The 15,537-nt window shown below is 45.4% G+C and overlaps 1 long non-coding RNA gene across 2 annotated transcripts in view; it reads right to left on the bottom strand.

Moving 5' to 3' along the window:
- LOC115944180 (uncharacterized) overlaps window positions 1-15,537 on the bottom strand; it is a 30,780-nt gene that overhangs the window by 9,330 nt on the left and 5,913 nt on the right. The window contains exons 2-4 of one of the 2 annotated variants that reach the window (XR_004078754.2): window positions 15,335-15,396; window positions 12,662-12,785; window positions 2,319-2,363 (exon numbers count right to left, since the gene is read on the bottom strand). This is a non-coding gene — a long non-coding RNA (uncharacterized LOC115944180). The remainder of the gene's footprint in view (window positions 1-2,318; window positions 2,364-12,661; window positions 12,786-15,334; window positions 15,397-15,537) is intronic. The other variant, XR_004078755.2, reaches the window with a different exon arrangement.

Genomic DNA, 15,537 nt, shown 5'->3' with positions numbered 1-15,537 from the left:
AAAAAAAAAAAAAAAAAAAGAAAATTTAACTGGCATCCCCCGGCAGGTGGAGGCACCAAGAAGGGAAAAGTCCGAAGGGGTAAGGCTGGTAGAGTGAGGAGAAAGGCCTGAGGTGGCCTATGCACCCCTCCAGGGTTTGAGAGGTGAGGATGCTGAGCTTCCCACCAGCTAAGTGGACAGTCGCTCGAGGAGACGTGGGGAGAGGAGGTGAAATCATGGAGGTGGTACTGAGGGCCAGCCTGAGAGTCTGTGGGCCATGCTGAGCGAGAGGTCCCAGTGTGGGGCTCTGGAGAAAGGCACTGGAGTGCTCACGGAGGACAGGTCGGGATTCAGACATCTGACATGGAGATCTCTGGACAGCACCAGCTCATTCCCTAATCCGATTTGGCCCTTTCCCTTCCCTTCCAGGTCCCTGCTGCAGCTCTGGAGGGGTGAGGCGGGTGGCGGAGGGACTCCGAGAGTGAAGAAAACCCCCCACCTCCCAGCTTCAGGCTACTGAGGCTCAGTAGGCCTGAGCTGGGGAAAGACAGGGGCTTTGAACTGGATGAGAAATTGAAATTTTAATATTAGAGCGGTCTGCACTTTATCCATTTCTGAGGAGGAGACTTTTCTAGTGCCGACCAGTGACTGGCGATGCTCTGGGCTCAGCCCCAGATACCATCCGGGAGCAGGGGTGCAAAACGCATGGGCTGGGAAGAATAAGGCTATCCGTGGAATATATTCAGTTACTTTAATATCATCTTATTTCATCCGCACGACCGCTCTGCGAGGTAAACTGCCTTCCATATTCCCACTTTCCAGAATCTTAGCAAAGTTGACGGACTTGCCCGAGGTGCCACATCCGGCGGGGGGGCAAAGGCCCTGACTATGACCGCTCTAACGCTCGTTGAGGCGGTTGCTGTCTCTCGCACCTTTGCATCCCCAGTGCTTAGCGCTGGCCCCGCCATCCAGAACATGCTCTCTACCGGCTCGTAAATGGATGCATTGTCCCCATCAGCAGCCCTGCTATGCCCTCACCAGGGCCGAGCCCCCTCTGCATCGGCAGAACAGAATTCTTTAGAGCCAAGCACATTGGGCTCTGGCCCAAACCGGAGCGCAGGGCCCCGATGGACCAGGAGAGAGCCATTGTACTTCGCGGCGGCTGGTCTCTGGTTCCTCTGACCCTCCTCCCAGCCCTTCTACCACAAGACTGTGCTCTGGAGGCGACCTGGTGGCAGACACTGTGCCAGGCTGCTGGAAGGGAAGCCAGCCTTAGCCATCTCCCCTGAAGGTCTCACAGGAACAAAGCTGGTATCAGGAAATGTCCCCGTGCGCCTGAGAGACTTGGATAGATTGGCCAGCGTGCCTGTATCTTCTTCCTCTTTCGCTCCGTCAGAGCACGGGGTGAGACGGATGGATGAAGGTTCCAGGCTGTTGCTTTGCGGGCTGGTGATGTGGTGTTTGTAGTTTCCACACACAGGCAGCTGATCGCACGGGTGGAAGGAAGGTGGCCTCAGGGTGAATAACCCCGACTAGAAAGGGGGCAGGATTCCCGGCACCCCGGGCTTGGGTGTGTTCTGTGCTCGAATTTGGCCATGGGTGTGTCTGATGTTCTGGGATTCGTATCATTTCAAACAAAAGCTCAAAGCCACACACCGAGAAGATTGTCTCTGGAGATTTGGGAAAACTGCTCAATTTTCCAGAGCTGCCCATAGAGCAACTCCTCCCTAATTTCATTTGCTGTTTGCAAAACATTTTCACAGATAGCCTTTCATGAGCTCCTCATAACAGCCCCCAAAGTTGATGGGAAAATATCACTATCCTTCTTTTACAGAGTTCCTGGAGCTTCAATATGATTAAAATACTTGCCTGGAGTCAAAACGGCCGGAGGTGAGGGCACCTGGCCTCCTTCTGGCCTTGCTCCCTGTCCCCCCCTTCCCTCCCATCTCCCCTTCCGTGGGCCGGCCCTGGGCCACTCCTCAGGTCAACCGTAGCTCTGGTGCCCAGCCTGCGCCGGGACTCGGGGTCCCACGTGCTCGGGAGGGGAAGTCAGCTACCTGGGGAGGTGCTGTGTGGGGTACACTCCCACCATGGCACTATTTTATATTCCCTTCTGGTCAACCTTAGACCTTTCCAGGGAAAAGTAGTTCCATTTCTGGGGATTAATGTTCAGATAATATTCAAATCCGGTCACCAGGACAGATGTCTAAGGGGTTCACCACAGTGTCATTCAGAGAAGGGACACATGGCAAATAACCTGAATATCCAAGAAGGGGTCCACTTACACAAATTCAGATATATTGAATCAATGGAGTATTATTCAGCTTTTAAAAACTCACCTAGTAGAAGGACTTGAGTGACATGGAATGATGTTCTTGATCCATCTTTAGATAAACAAAACAGGTTACATGTGAAGTGTTTCAAGATGGTCCCATTTTGCTTTGACAAATATTTCTATCTCTGTCAACAAGCTGGTAAGTACCCAGAAGGCCATACACCCAAAAGGTAATGGGAGCTATTTCTGGCCGGCAAGGTTATAGGTGATTTTTATTTCTTCTCTTTATCTAGGTTTTCTAAGTACTCTACATTCAACGTGACTTAATCTTTTTTTTTTTTTTTTTAAAGATTTTTACTCATTTATTTGACAGAGAGAGAGAGAGCACACAAGCAGGGGGAACGGCAGGCAGAGGGAGAAGCAGGCTCCCCACTGAGGAGGGAGCCCGACGCGGGGCTCGATCCCAGGACCCTGAGATCACGACAGGAGCCGAAGGCAGATGCTTAACTGACTGAGCCACCCAGGCATCTGAGTTAATTTTATAATATGAAAAAATGTCACAAAGTAGCAAGACAGGATTAGCTCTACTGTTTTAGTCATGTAGTGATTCAGTCACCCAGCTATTTGTATTTAATGTATTAAGTGTTGGAGATTCAGAGATGAATTCAGAATAGAGTCCACAATCCCTGTGCTCTCGTCCCTTCCCAGGCTCGCAGGGCACCCCTTAGAAGGAAAGTGACATCTACTGAGGGTTTACACCATGCCAGGCATCTTCCTTCACACGCTGTATTCCCCTGAATCTTCAACGCCATCCTGCGTGGGAGGCATGACGATTTCTGTTTTAAAAATGGGAGGCTGAGGTTTAGAGAGGTAAAATAACTTGATGAAGTTTCTATGGCCAATTAGTGGGGGAGCCGGGGGTTAGAGGACAGGTCGGCCTGAATGCCCTGCCCCCATTTCATGCCCTGATGCCCTTCACCATGACCTTGGCTGCTCCTATTTCACGAGGATGGATCTTGAATTCTTGGGCTTGAATGGCTTCTAGTGCCCGCCCTGGTTGAAGCTGAAGCATGGTCTCGGTAGCACTCAAGGAGGTAGCTGAATTGCCAGGAGCAACCCTGAAGACCTGGTTTTCTCAGCTCTCCATCACCTAGGGGAACCTAAGCTGATGAAAAGGCCCCTGACCCACGCTGTGCCTGCCATGCGCCATCAACTTTCCTCCACCTGCTTCCCACGTGAGACGTGTCTGGATCACGCACCGCTATGTGTTAGGACTAAGGATTCCAGGGAATCCTGCTGCACTGGAGTAGAGATCTTTTGCCGGAAAAGGAATTTGCAAGTTGCCATTTAAAATTGTGAAATCCAGAGGAAAGCATACAGGAAATAAAAAACCCCAAACAAAATAAAAATCCCCCACTGTGGGCTGAGCTCTGGGGATCAAATATTCTCTTTGTATTGTGCAGAGGGGGAGCCTGGGCAGCCAGGGCTGGAGTTTTCAGTTGGCCATGCAGAAAATGCTCCTGGGCACTCCCTTTAAAAACTAAATCAACATTATTTTAATTTGTGTTCCCTGCTTCCTCGTTCACATGGAGAGGAAGGTGTGAGGCTGAGCAAGAGCATATTTCTCTTACAAGTTAACTTAACATGCAATATGCAGGGGATTACTCTGGGCTCACTCAATACCACTGCCCAGAGCTTTATACAATTCTATTGATCTTAGCTTAAAGCTGTTTAATTTTTTCACTTTAATTTTCTTTCCTTATCTGCTCATTAAGTGGAGGTGAGGAAGGGGCGGGGGACTGATGGCAGGTGACACTGCTTGGACTTAAGGCTGGTTTGAGGGACCTGGAAGCTAGTCTAGTGGCATGTATTGGCAACATGTTAACCCAGTGGCTTCGGGTGGGGGGTGGTTGCAGAAAAAGGGAAATAGGCATCCCTGGATGGATATTCTTTTGCTGCTAATATAGGATTCTGGGCATAACATGGAGGGAAAACAGAGTGAATCTGACATAGATACGACCCCCAATGAGTTTACCTTCTAGTAGCGGAGAGAAGCACATAAATCCAAAGTGGGACACGGATGTGTCAGGATGATCGAATGGGATATTCATTTTTGCTCTTAGGGGAGGCACAAAAGAATGAAAACCTAATTTTTCCCAACCATCCCCCAAACCTTTGGCTACAGTGTAATCCCGACACAGGGTCATCAGGGACTTCAGAGGGACTTGCCTGGTGGGGGGTGTCGGGGCTGGAGTTTGGACAGAAAGCCTGGGAGGTGGGGAGGGGATGACTAGGGCTGATGGTCTGAGGGCTGGGAACTGTCATCCTCCCTGGGCCAGGTGGCAGGTCTTCTGAAAGGGCAGCCCATGGGGATCCGGGTTGATTATTAAGCTCCCGTGCCCTGGGAGCCTGGTGGGAGTGGGTTGTGTCTGCACTTAGCTCTGCAGGTGCACCTCTGGAGGCTGCCTGCAGTAGGAAGGACTGTGGTGATGGTGACAGCCACCAAAGTTGAAGGACCAGGCACGCCTCTTCTTTCCTTGAGTCCTTAAATTCTTAGAGAGCCCAACTCAGAGCAGGAGGGAAGGCCAGTACTACTCATAAATGACATCTACTGAGCTTTACTATGTATCAAGCACTGGCTAAGTTCTCTAAATGAATCCCCACCAAATCCCTCTGACATAAGCCTCATTATCATACCCTTTTTGTAGATAATACTGAGGTGGAAAGAAGTTAAGTCTCTTGTCCAAGGTCTTTATGGATGGTTAAGTAGCAGGGCCAGGATTTCATCCTTCTTGTTCTGGCTCCTGGACTCCTTGCCCTCAACCCCTGTGTCTTACAGGACCTACTGGTCCAGAGGCACATCCCTTAGTGGTCGTTCACATAGCTTGCTGGGGGAAAAAAATAGAATGAAACGTGATGTTTTTTGTGCCCTCATATTGTGGAACAAATTTATATCTAGTGCAAAAGTAGTAGAAGGTAGAGTGCTATGGGAGTCCAGGACCCAACCAGCTCACTTCTGATGGAGAAGACTTTTTCCAGATGGGGCTGTGAATGAAGTGAAAGTGCAAAAGAGAAATAAGGAGTTCCTGGGGGCAGAGTGACAGAAAATTTAGCATATTTTTGGAGCCAGTGAGCATTTCCATTGCCTGTGGCATGGAATGGAGAAATGGTAGGAGGTAAAATGGGAAAGGGAGGTTGTGTCCAGGTCAGAAGGGATTAAGGGAATTGAACTCTATGCTAAAGGTCGAGGGCAGCAAAGGGGTTTCACTTCCTGGGCTGCATTTGATTGGCAGAGGCTGTCTGGACCGTTCTGAATGAAGGATATACAGAATTAATGGAAAAGAAAGCTGGATCAAGCATCAGTGTCCACCATGGAATGAGTCTCACCAATCTCCTTTCTTGTCCTGGCGTTCAACAAAGATTCTGAAAGACAACAGTGAGGTTGGGCCCTGGTGGGGAATACATGCCCCAAATTATTATCAAACATCTGGTCATTCCGAGGTACAGAGACTGATTCCTTTGTGTCATCAATTACTCGCTCCAACCCTCCCCACCAATTTTATTAAAAATGCCTGAAAATAAGGAAACCAAATCTATTTGGCTGTGTATGCTTCTCATCTGGAGCTGCTGAATCTGATCCAATGGGCAGAACCCTGCATGGGACTCCAGAGCACCAAGGTCTAAGCTGAACTCTGCCAATAACAGCTGGGGACCTTAAGGCTCATGTCTGGGCCTTTCTGAAGTCATCCAGCATCACAGAGCTTTTGTGAGAAGAAAAGGAAGTAACCTATTGGAAAATACTGTGACAATGAAAATGTGCCCTCCTGGTTAAATGCCATATTTTATCAAATAAAAAATGTCATTGATTGTAAACTTTTATTATTAAGAAAGAAAAATGCTGCCGACTACAGTACCCCATCCAGTTTCAATCACATTCTGTTATCAGGGGTGTTAAAATGCTGGAAAAACAGCATTTTGGAATCAATGAAATATGGAACATTATGACTCCAGCTCTGAGTTACTAACCTCCATTTAAACAAGTTAAAAATGTGTTTGCTTGGATTACAGACTAGGTTCTTCATGCATGAATCGCCACGTTCAAATCAACTCATGCTACCTGACACAAAAATCTGGTCTCCCATTCTTCCTTTGTAATTGAAAGTTGGAGAGATATGGTTCTTTAAGGGGAGATTGTCCCAATTTACAATGACTATGAAAACACTAGTTTGACTGTTGATTCAGATATAACTGGTTCTAAATCATATAAGCTGCCAAACAGCCTTGATTAAACACTTGCTAGAAATATTTCAAGGTCAAGGAGCCTTGCGATTCTGAGTGTGACACAGTAAAGCTGTGTTAGATGTCAGTCTGGGGCTGGAAATAGTAGAATGTGAGGCCCAAGCTAAAGCTCACAAGCCTGGAATTCACCCTCTTTTCCATTTTATTATTTGTAGAATCCTTGAGAATAAGCTATGTGAACACAAACTATCATCTAACCAAACAGGACAATGTGTATGAGACATTCCCAAGGGAGCCCACACCTAACAATTCCACCACCAAACAGGGCCTGAAACTCTTTTCCAGGCTCCAGTTTGAGACATCCCAGAAACGAATTCTGATCCGCCTCCTTCGGATCATGTGCCACTTGTAGGCAAGTCATTTGTGGCCAAGGGGTGAGAGTACTATGATTTTAGACCCCGACTACAAATACATGATTTAAGGAAAGAGAAGGAACAACTTTCTAAATGGGGTGGCCCACTATGCCAGAAGAAGGGAAGGGTTCTGGCAGACAAGAAATAGATGCATTTCCGTTACCAAATTCATTCTCAGAACGACCTTTTCATCTCATGGCATGAAAAAGAAAGTCCTTAGAGGTTTGGCTGACAACAAAATAATCTTATCACCATAACAGTCAGGCCAATTTAACCCATTAATCAATAACGGGGTATTGGAGCCTCCACAAGATCATAGCCGCCATTTTGGTGAAGGCTAGCATGCCATTCTCTAGAGGACACACCCTGGAGGCAATGTGTGTCCACCCTACAGAAATTCCTGACTTTCTAAATACTGTTATTGGAGAACACAGTCTGTCTGTCCAACTGCATGTGTACATTGCAGAAGAGTGTGTATGGATTGTAATTCTCAGAAGGACTAGACCTGATTCCCCTACCCTAACTGACAGAGAAGACCTTCAAAGCTTCTTTGGAAGCCCAGTTACTTGTGTGTCATTGGGCAAAATTCGGCCTCCTCTTCTCATTAGAGACAGATTATGAAACTTATTGCTATCATCAGAGATGCTGCAGAAGATGGAATTGATTTCTTTACAAGGACCCTTAAGGACAGATATTTGATTGATCTGAGCACAGAAATGGCTATGTTGCTTCCTTGAACAACTGGTTTGGGAGCAAGATGGCGGAAGAGTAGGAGACCTGGATTTCGTCTCCTCTCAGGAATTCAGCTGGATAGGGAACAACTGGTTTGTTTTTGCTTTACAGACACTACATTTCATGAACTTTCACATTCCCCTCTTCATGGTGGCTGCTAGGTAGCTCAGAGCCAAATTCATGAACCACTAATAGTTGAACCTTAAATCCTTAACGGCAGACATTTAGTGTACGTGGTTACATCTTGATTCCATCCTATTTCCTTAAGCTTAGTCTCTCTTCATCTCAAATTTTAAGACATGCATATGGGTTATTTAATCTTGGAACACCTTTCAGATCTTTGTAAGTCACCTTAACTTTTTTTTCTAAGATTAGGGTGAGGATATAAGTGATTACTGCACGCTGGTTTCAAAGGTTTTGAAGCCTTTCAGACAGAAACCATCGTAGTGGAGTGTCTTTATGTACAGTGCCACTCCTTCTGGAACCCAGCTGATGTCTCGGGGACATCTTTGATATATTGTCCCTTTGCAGGGGTCTCTAAACCCACTGGCCCACCTTTTAATTGCAAATTACATTGTGAATTTATTGATTTTTCTTCTTAATATTTTTGGCCATGAAAACCGAATTATTTTGTGTTCCTCTCCAAGACTTGGGAGGTAAATTCCCTCCCTCATGGTAATGAAGTCCGAAAGAGAATTCATTTCCATCCCCTACAATACTGCTTTATGTTCAAAAATATCTTCGAGCTTTTAGAAATCTCTAATTGCTGAAAGATCTGTAGTTAACAACAAATCTCAAATATTTAGCTTCAGGGATTTAAAATTCCAACTACAATGATAACTAAGATAAAACAATTATTATCTGCAATAAACGATCCACAGCAATGTCTTTTAGAAGAATAGTTGGTGGGCGACTTTCACTTCCATGACTGGGGGTGGGGTTGAGAGCCTGAGGAACTCAGCCAGATGCAAGGGTGGAAAAGTGAACAGTCTAAATGAGGCGCTCATTTCTCAAGTCGGAAACACGGGAAACAGTCCTCTGGGACACCGGCTGCTCTTCCCAGTCATTTGCTGTAGGGCTCTTCATTTCTCTTCCGGGAGCATTTTTAAGCTCCTAGACAAGGTGAACATCCGCACGGGCCCTATTTTCCTCGTTTCTCCAAAGGCACAGGAAGTGAGGCAAACCTTTTCGGTGTGATCTGCATCATGTTCTTCTTTGTGCAAGTTCATATTTTGGTTGAAATGATAACCAATAAATATTTAACATTCTAAAAGCTGTGGCTTTCCAGCTCCAGCCATCCATCCGATGGGAGACAATGTTGCATGCATTAATTTACAGCCCACTTTCATTTCAAGTGGGTCGATAATATTTCATAAGGTAGGAAACCAGACGGCATGATTTTGGTGGAGAGAGGAAAAGGGCACAGCTTGGTTTATAGACCTAAAAACTAAATTCTGAGAGGGAGGATAGAAATTGTTTGGCACTCATCTTGTTTTTTGTTTTGTTTTTTTTCTTAATCGACATTTTCTTTTTTGTGAACTGAAGAAATTAACATTTTAAGAAGTGAAAGCTCTCTTGTGCTGATTTCCTCCCACTCCCCTTTCACACATGCACACACTCAGAAAGTAAGAGGGAGGGTGCTGCCCACAAAAGCTGGCCACAGTGTGTCCCTGCATTTGACCCAGTTGAGCAAAGGTGGTGTTTTGAAAAATGACCAACACTTGACATTTACATGATACTAAGTGATCTATTTGAATGTCATTATTTAAGCGATTGCTTTTCCAGCTTGCAGACAGTCTAATTCTCATCAATTTCACCTTTAATTTAGAAGACAAATGATAACCAATGAAAAGAAGAAGAAGAAAAAAGCCCACCACAGAGGCCTGTGTCCTTACGTCTCAGTGGGTTTTCATTCACAGTGTCTTCTGTAAATGAGATTTTGAATCAACCCCAAACTGACGTTGAGTGGAAATAGATTCTTCCGTTTTAGCTGGGACTGAGGAAAAATGGACGATGAATAAAATATCCTAATTACAAAAACCCTACAATGGGATCTGTTAAAATACATAAACATAAGTTCAATCATAGGAAAGTAATTGTTGTACATCTATATGCTAATGTGGGAACCAACTACTTTTACTCCAGATAATTCAGTGGTTATTGATTTTTTTTTATTATTTTTTTTATAGATTTTATTTATTTGTTTGACAGAGAGACATAGCGAGAACAGGAACACAAGCAGGGGGAGTGGGAGAGGGAGAAGCAGGCTCCCCGCAGAGCAGGGAGCCCAATGTGGGGCTCGATCCCAGGACCCTGGGACCATGACCTGAGCCGAAGGCAGACGCTTAACGACTGAGCCACCCAGGCGCCCCGTGGTTATTGGTTTTTTATCTTATATGTTTAATAACATGCTCCTAAGTTCAAAAGAATCCAAATACCAATGTTCAGTGATTTTGGCCTTCGAAGACCTTTAGCAGTATAACTATCTTAGGCTCATGCATCACTGCCTGTGCCCCTGGTGGGGTCTGGGTGCTAAAAGCAGAAATCAAGGCTAGCAGCCCAGAGCAAACCGCCTGTGGGATTGACTCCTCTCTGCTTCCTTTCCTCCTGAAATGAAAGGCTCACATGAGGGCGTAATGGCAGCAGAAGCACCAAAGGAACAAAGGTAGGTCATGTACCCATGGTTAGGGTACACATGGACCCCAGGCTGGGCCTTGAGTCTGGGCCACTTTGTTTCCGGCATATACGAGGCCCAGATACCCCTGAAACTCCATTTTCCTTTCAGAGAACTGATAGGATTTGTTTGATGGCAAATGATTAAAACACCAGTTGGACAATGAAAAAACTGTCTTGTTCATGTAACTGAAGAGTCCAGTGGTAGGACTGATGCTGGGTCAGACTTGGTCCAGTGGCCCAGATGATGTCATCCAGGACCTTGTCACTGGTTTGCCTTTGGTGACACTGGCTTCATCCTCAGGCTGCAGTTTCTCATCTCATGGTAACAAAAGTGTTCTAGCCATTTCCAACTGCACGCCTTCATGACCTCTTCTCAAGGAGAAGGGAGAAGGTCTTCTGTTAGCTCCCGTGACTCTTGGGTCGTCCTTTCTCTCATATCCTGGGGAGGTAGGATATGCTGCTTGGCCTAAGCCAGTCATGGCCCACCCTGCAATAGGGAGCATGGTCACTCCCACCCACATGGAATGGGAATGGGGAGAATGGCTTCCCAAAAGGAAAATCAAAGTACCATCGAATGGGGGGCAATGGAGGCCACGGATGTAAACAAAAGGTATACACTACGACGACTTTGTAGCTTCTTGTTTAACTATGCCTTTTACCAAACATCTTGATTTTATTTCTTTTTGCCACAAAGTCACCTGAGGAAGTCAATGGTGACGTCAGTTCTGGTTGCAGGCTGGATGAAGACTCTGATGATCCTTTGATCTCCATCTCCCAAGTTCTGGCTCCGTGTCTCCAAAAGAAGGGGCTGGCCTGATGGCAGACACCTGGCACACAGGCCGCCACTTTCCCCTCTCGGTCCTACAGCAGACATCATCCATCAATCACAGGACTTTTTCCTGTGCAGGCCAGATGTGGCCCCAGAGACCTACATAAAACAGTCCTCCGGACAGCCTCTATGAATGTATTGGTGTTGACAAGTGAGATAAAACGTATTTGCCATCCCTGGAAAGGATTGCACACCAATGACCCAAACTATCAATGTATTTCACTCATACACCAAGAGCATTCACAAACACACATGCACAGGTTCCTACACCTCAGTGTTTCTCTAAATGTGGTTTGCAGATCTTTTGCATCAGAATCCCCTTGTGTTCTCATAAAATGTGAATTCCGGAGACTCACTCTAAAGCTACAAGATCAGAATATTCTCAAGATAACAGATTTAAATACTCAATAAGCTAGCAGATGCAATAGAATAATATGCTTCATTCCTACTAGGTCTCTGAGATATTGGCTCATTCTTTGTGTATTCTTTCAGCAGTTTCTTAAGCTACTGTGGGTAGGAACTGGGTTAGTTTCTGTGAATTCACTGAGAATGGTACAAATAAAAGACTCCTAGACTTCCTCAGAGAAACCCAGTGATGCTCTGTGGAAGGAGTTAACAGCCACCAGAGAAGACCAGGAATTTGGGAGTTCAGAGATGGGCAAGATCACTTCTATGTGAGGGGGCTAAAAAGCTAGAAAGTGTCGTGGAGGACTTGGTCCTGGAGCCTTTATTGGCTAAAAAGAGTTGGGGTATGGGATGAGGAGGGAAGAGCTGGGAGGAAAAATGGCAGTGGATGGAAGTGAGAATGTGTAGCAAGAGATCGTGAACAGTCATTTAATGCAAACTGGAGCTGAGAATGGGGGTCTGAGAAAAGAAGTTGGAAAGATAGGATTACGTTTTCATTAGGGAGGGTTTTGTGGGGCTGGCTTCAGTGTTTAGACTTTGTTTTGTAGCTGATGGAAGCTATTTTAAGCAAGGGTGTGATATGATACTAAGCCATGTCTAAGGACGTAACATTTGGAAACGAGGGAGGGGGGAGGAGTAGAGTGAGAAAGGCTGGAGCTTCCGGGTGGTGGAATGTTGTAACTGTGTGGGTGAGAGGCTGGGGGTCTTGGCAGAATCTTGGCAATAGAAATGGAGGGGAACAGGGGTGCCTGGGTGGCTCAGTCGTTAAGCGTCTGCCTTCGGCTCAGGTCATGGTCCCAGGGTCCTGGGATCGAGCCCCGCATCGGGCTCCCTGCTCAGCGGGAAGCCTGCTTCTCCCTCTCCCGCTCCCCCTGCGTGTGTTCCCTCTCTCACTGTGTCTCTCTCTGGCAAATAAATAAATAAAATTAAAAAAAAAAAAGAAATGGAGGGGAACAGATGTGAGAGCCACTGAGGAAGCAGAACCATAGGCCTTGTTGGTTTGACAGTTTGGCCAGAATTTCAAAGGCATATTAGTTAGGATATGCTGGGTCATGCTGCAATAACAAATTAATCTTGAAATCTCTGTTTTTAACATAACGAAATTTTACTTACCTCGTGTTTTACATCCAAGACTGATTGGCAGGGGGCTCGATTGTACTCAGTCACTCAGGGACCCAGGTTGAAAGAGGCTCTGTTATCTTTCAGCTGCACTACGGAGCATGTGGCCTCCTGAATGCTAAAGAAGAGGAAGAGACAGATGCAGACAGAGCAAAGACCTTTAACTGATCTGACATCAACATCACTTCCACTCAGAGTCTGTTGCCCTAAACTAATCACATCTAACTAAATATCTATAAAGGAGGCTGGGAAAGTAGGGGAAAACGTGGACTATTTGGTGAGCCTTCCATTTTTTAGTTATAATAGGGCAATTTCTGCATTTCACCCAGAGGCAGAAATCAAGAAATCACATACCTGAGTTGCCCCTAGAACATGGAGGTAAATTGGTAGGAGGAAGAGACTGGAGAATAATTTTTGTAACATAACCAGTCACTTTTAGAGGTGATATTACAATTCCAGGCACAAGGGGTGGTATGCTTTCAACCCAAGTGGTTCTACCTTAGAGGTTTAGGCTTTAAAAGTTAGTCAAAAGAGTCCCTGACTGTGACTATCTGTAGTAGTGAACACACCTCATGTAAGGCAAGCAGAAACCAGGTCATGTACATGCATACACATACATACACATACACCCTTGGGTTTTAATGAAGATAGATAGATAGAGAGATAGATAGATAGATATACATACATAGAGAGAGATTTTAAGGATTTTATTTTTAAGTAATCTCTACACCCAACATGGGGCTCAAATTCATGACCCTGAGATGAAGAGTTGCATGCTCTTCCAACTGAGCCAGCCAGGTGTCCCTAATGTATAAAACAAAAACAAAATCCCCAAATCCAAATATATTTATCTTCCTCAACAACCTCAGAGGTTTTTAGAAATAAAAATATTTTTATGGAGTGAGAAGTCTTCTGAGAACCCCCACTAACTATTTTGAAAGTCTTCCTTCTGAGTCTTGAACACCCTTCCCTCCAAAAGAATCTGGGCTGCTGTCAGACAAACACACTGATGCAGGCAGCAAGTAATCACTCTGTGCCCACCAAGTCCCAAGCATTCCTCTAGGCCCTGGGGATGCCACCTTTCTGGAACTTACATTTAGTTGGGGAGAAATATATTTAGTCGGTACACAATTAGAACTTTAACCAGGACTTCATACTCCAAACTCTTTGCACTAACATGTCATGTTTATTCTTCAAATGAAATCTTCCAGCTTTCTATCACTGCCACCTCCTGAAGAACTAGCTCCTTCCCAAGCCTCCTTGAAAAACCCTAACAAGCCCAAACTTATTGGGTGGCATAAGGGGGGGTCTGGTGCTAGGGGGAGATGAAGATGAATAAGGCTTTCTCTTTGCTTTCAGAGGGGCTTCTGGTCTATTTCTTGGGTGCCAATCTATCTTTTTCTGATGTGCCCCCCAGTTTTCACAAAATTTCAGGCCAATGCTAGAGCGCCTGAGCTATCATGACTGCACCATGGCCAGGCAAGAGAAGAGCTCTTTTTGCCCACCTTTATGAAGGGCAGGAAGATATTCAGGAAGAGGATGGGGGTACTTTCCACCCCTGCACTCCAGACAGACCGGTTAACCAAAAAAAAAAAAAAAAAAAAAAACCTGGTTCCAGAGCGAATCGAAAGCCATCTTCTTTTTGCTCCTAGGGACAGCGGCTCTACCAGAAACTACTTGGAATCGTTGGGGCAGAAAATAGAAGGCTCTTTGGGAACATAGTGCCTCTGATCCCACTCCTTTTATGCCCCAGGAAAAGAAAAGAGGCCCATGTGAAAACCCCTCCTGGGGCTTCCCAACCAGTTAAACATGAGGGAGAGGAGAAAAGGGGAAAAAATTCTAAATAAAAGCAAAGTCTTTGAAAAACTTCAAAGAAACATTTCTCCTGTTCAGAAGTCAAGAGCACATCTGGCTGGCGGTGAAAAGAGAAGTGGTGTCATCTGGGCAAAAATGTTCTTTTCAAATATGTCCTTTAAGAAAAGCAAGAAAGGAGAGTGCAAGAGATTGAGAGGAGAGGAATAATGCAAAGAGGGAAGGGAAGTTAAAGGGAAAGAAAAAGAAAAAAGGGAAAAAACCTCCTAAATCTTGTAATGTTTTAGGAGGGCTTATTAGAGTGAAAATTAAGTGTCATACAGAGCTCTGCTCCAGTATTGATGGCCTTTATTCAAAGAGCCATCACCCTGTAAACTCACTTTAACAACTCCCTTCAGATGAAATATAAAAATTAAAGACATTTACAACACAGCTTAGTAGCAGATGTAGTCGTCCTATTGGGGCTTAGATCAAATAGTGATGTAAACCCCAGCAGGATAACAGGTCTTATGAAAAAGTCCTTAACAACAGCCCCCAAAAATCTTGGAAATCTTACAAAACATGTTTCCCATTCTCTCCCAACCTCAAGGGTCCCCCTCCTTCCCCCAGCCCCTCCCGTGATCTGCTAGACTCCTTTTCCATCGTCATCCTTGTCTGGAGTTCTTATGAGTCACTCTACACTTAGCAACTGGACCAAAAAAAAAAAAAAAATCTGGTTGGGCTTCTGGTTATCTTCTCCATCTAGTCATCTGCCTCCATCATTACCTGGGGCAGTGCCAGGGTGAGGGATGTGCTGAGCAGTCTGAGAAAAAGACTGATATGTACATATAGCTCAAATGGAGATTGAGGTCTGACCTTCACCTTGGTCTGTTCTTCCCCATTTGCGTCTCCTTCTTCTTCAGCTCTCATTTTTCCACCTAGAGGAACCCGAAAAGAGATTTCCAATTTGATTTAGAGGCTGGGTCCTCACTAGTATGGGAAACATTTATATCTGTTATATTGTAACGACCGCAGGTGGGGGCCTTCTCCCCAGTCTACCCTTTCTAAAGAAGCCTTTC

The sequence above is a fragment of the Leptonychotes weddellii genome, chromosome 14 (assembly GCF_054177405.1).
Source record: "Leptonychotes weddellii isolate Sample4059 chromosome 14, ASM5417740v2, whole genome shotgun sequence".
Taxonomy (NCBI): domain Eukaryota; kingdom Metazoa; phylum Chordata; class Mammalia; order Carnivora; family Phocidae; genus Leptonychotes; species Leptonychotes weddellii.
Note: the sequence above shows the minus strand (reverse complement) of the source record. Positions and strands in the feature narration are given on the sequence as shown.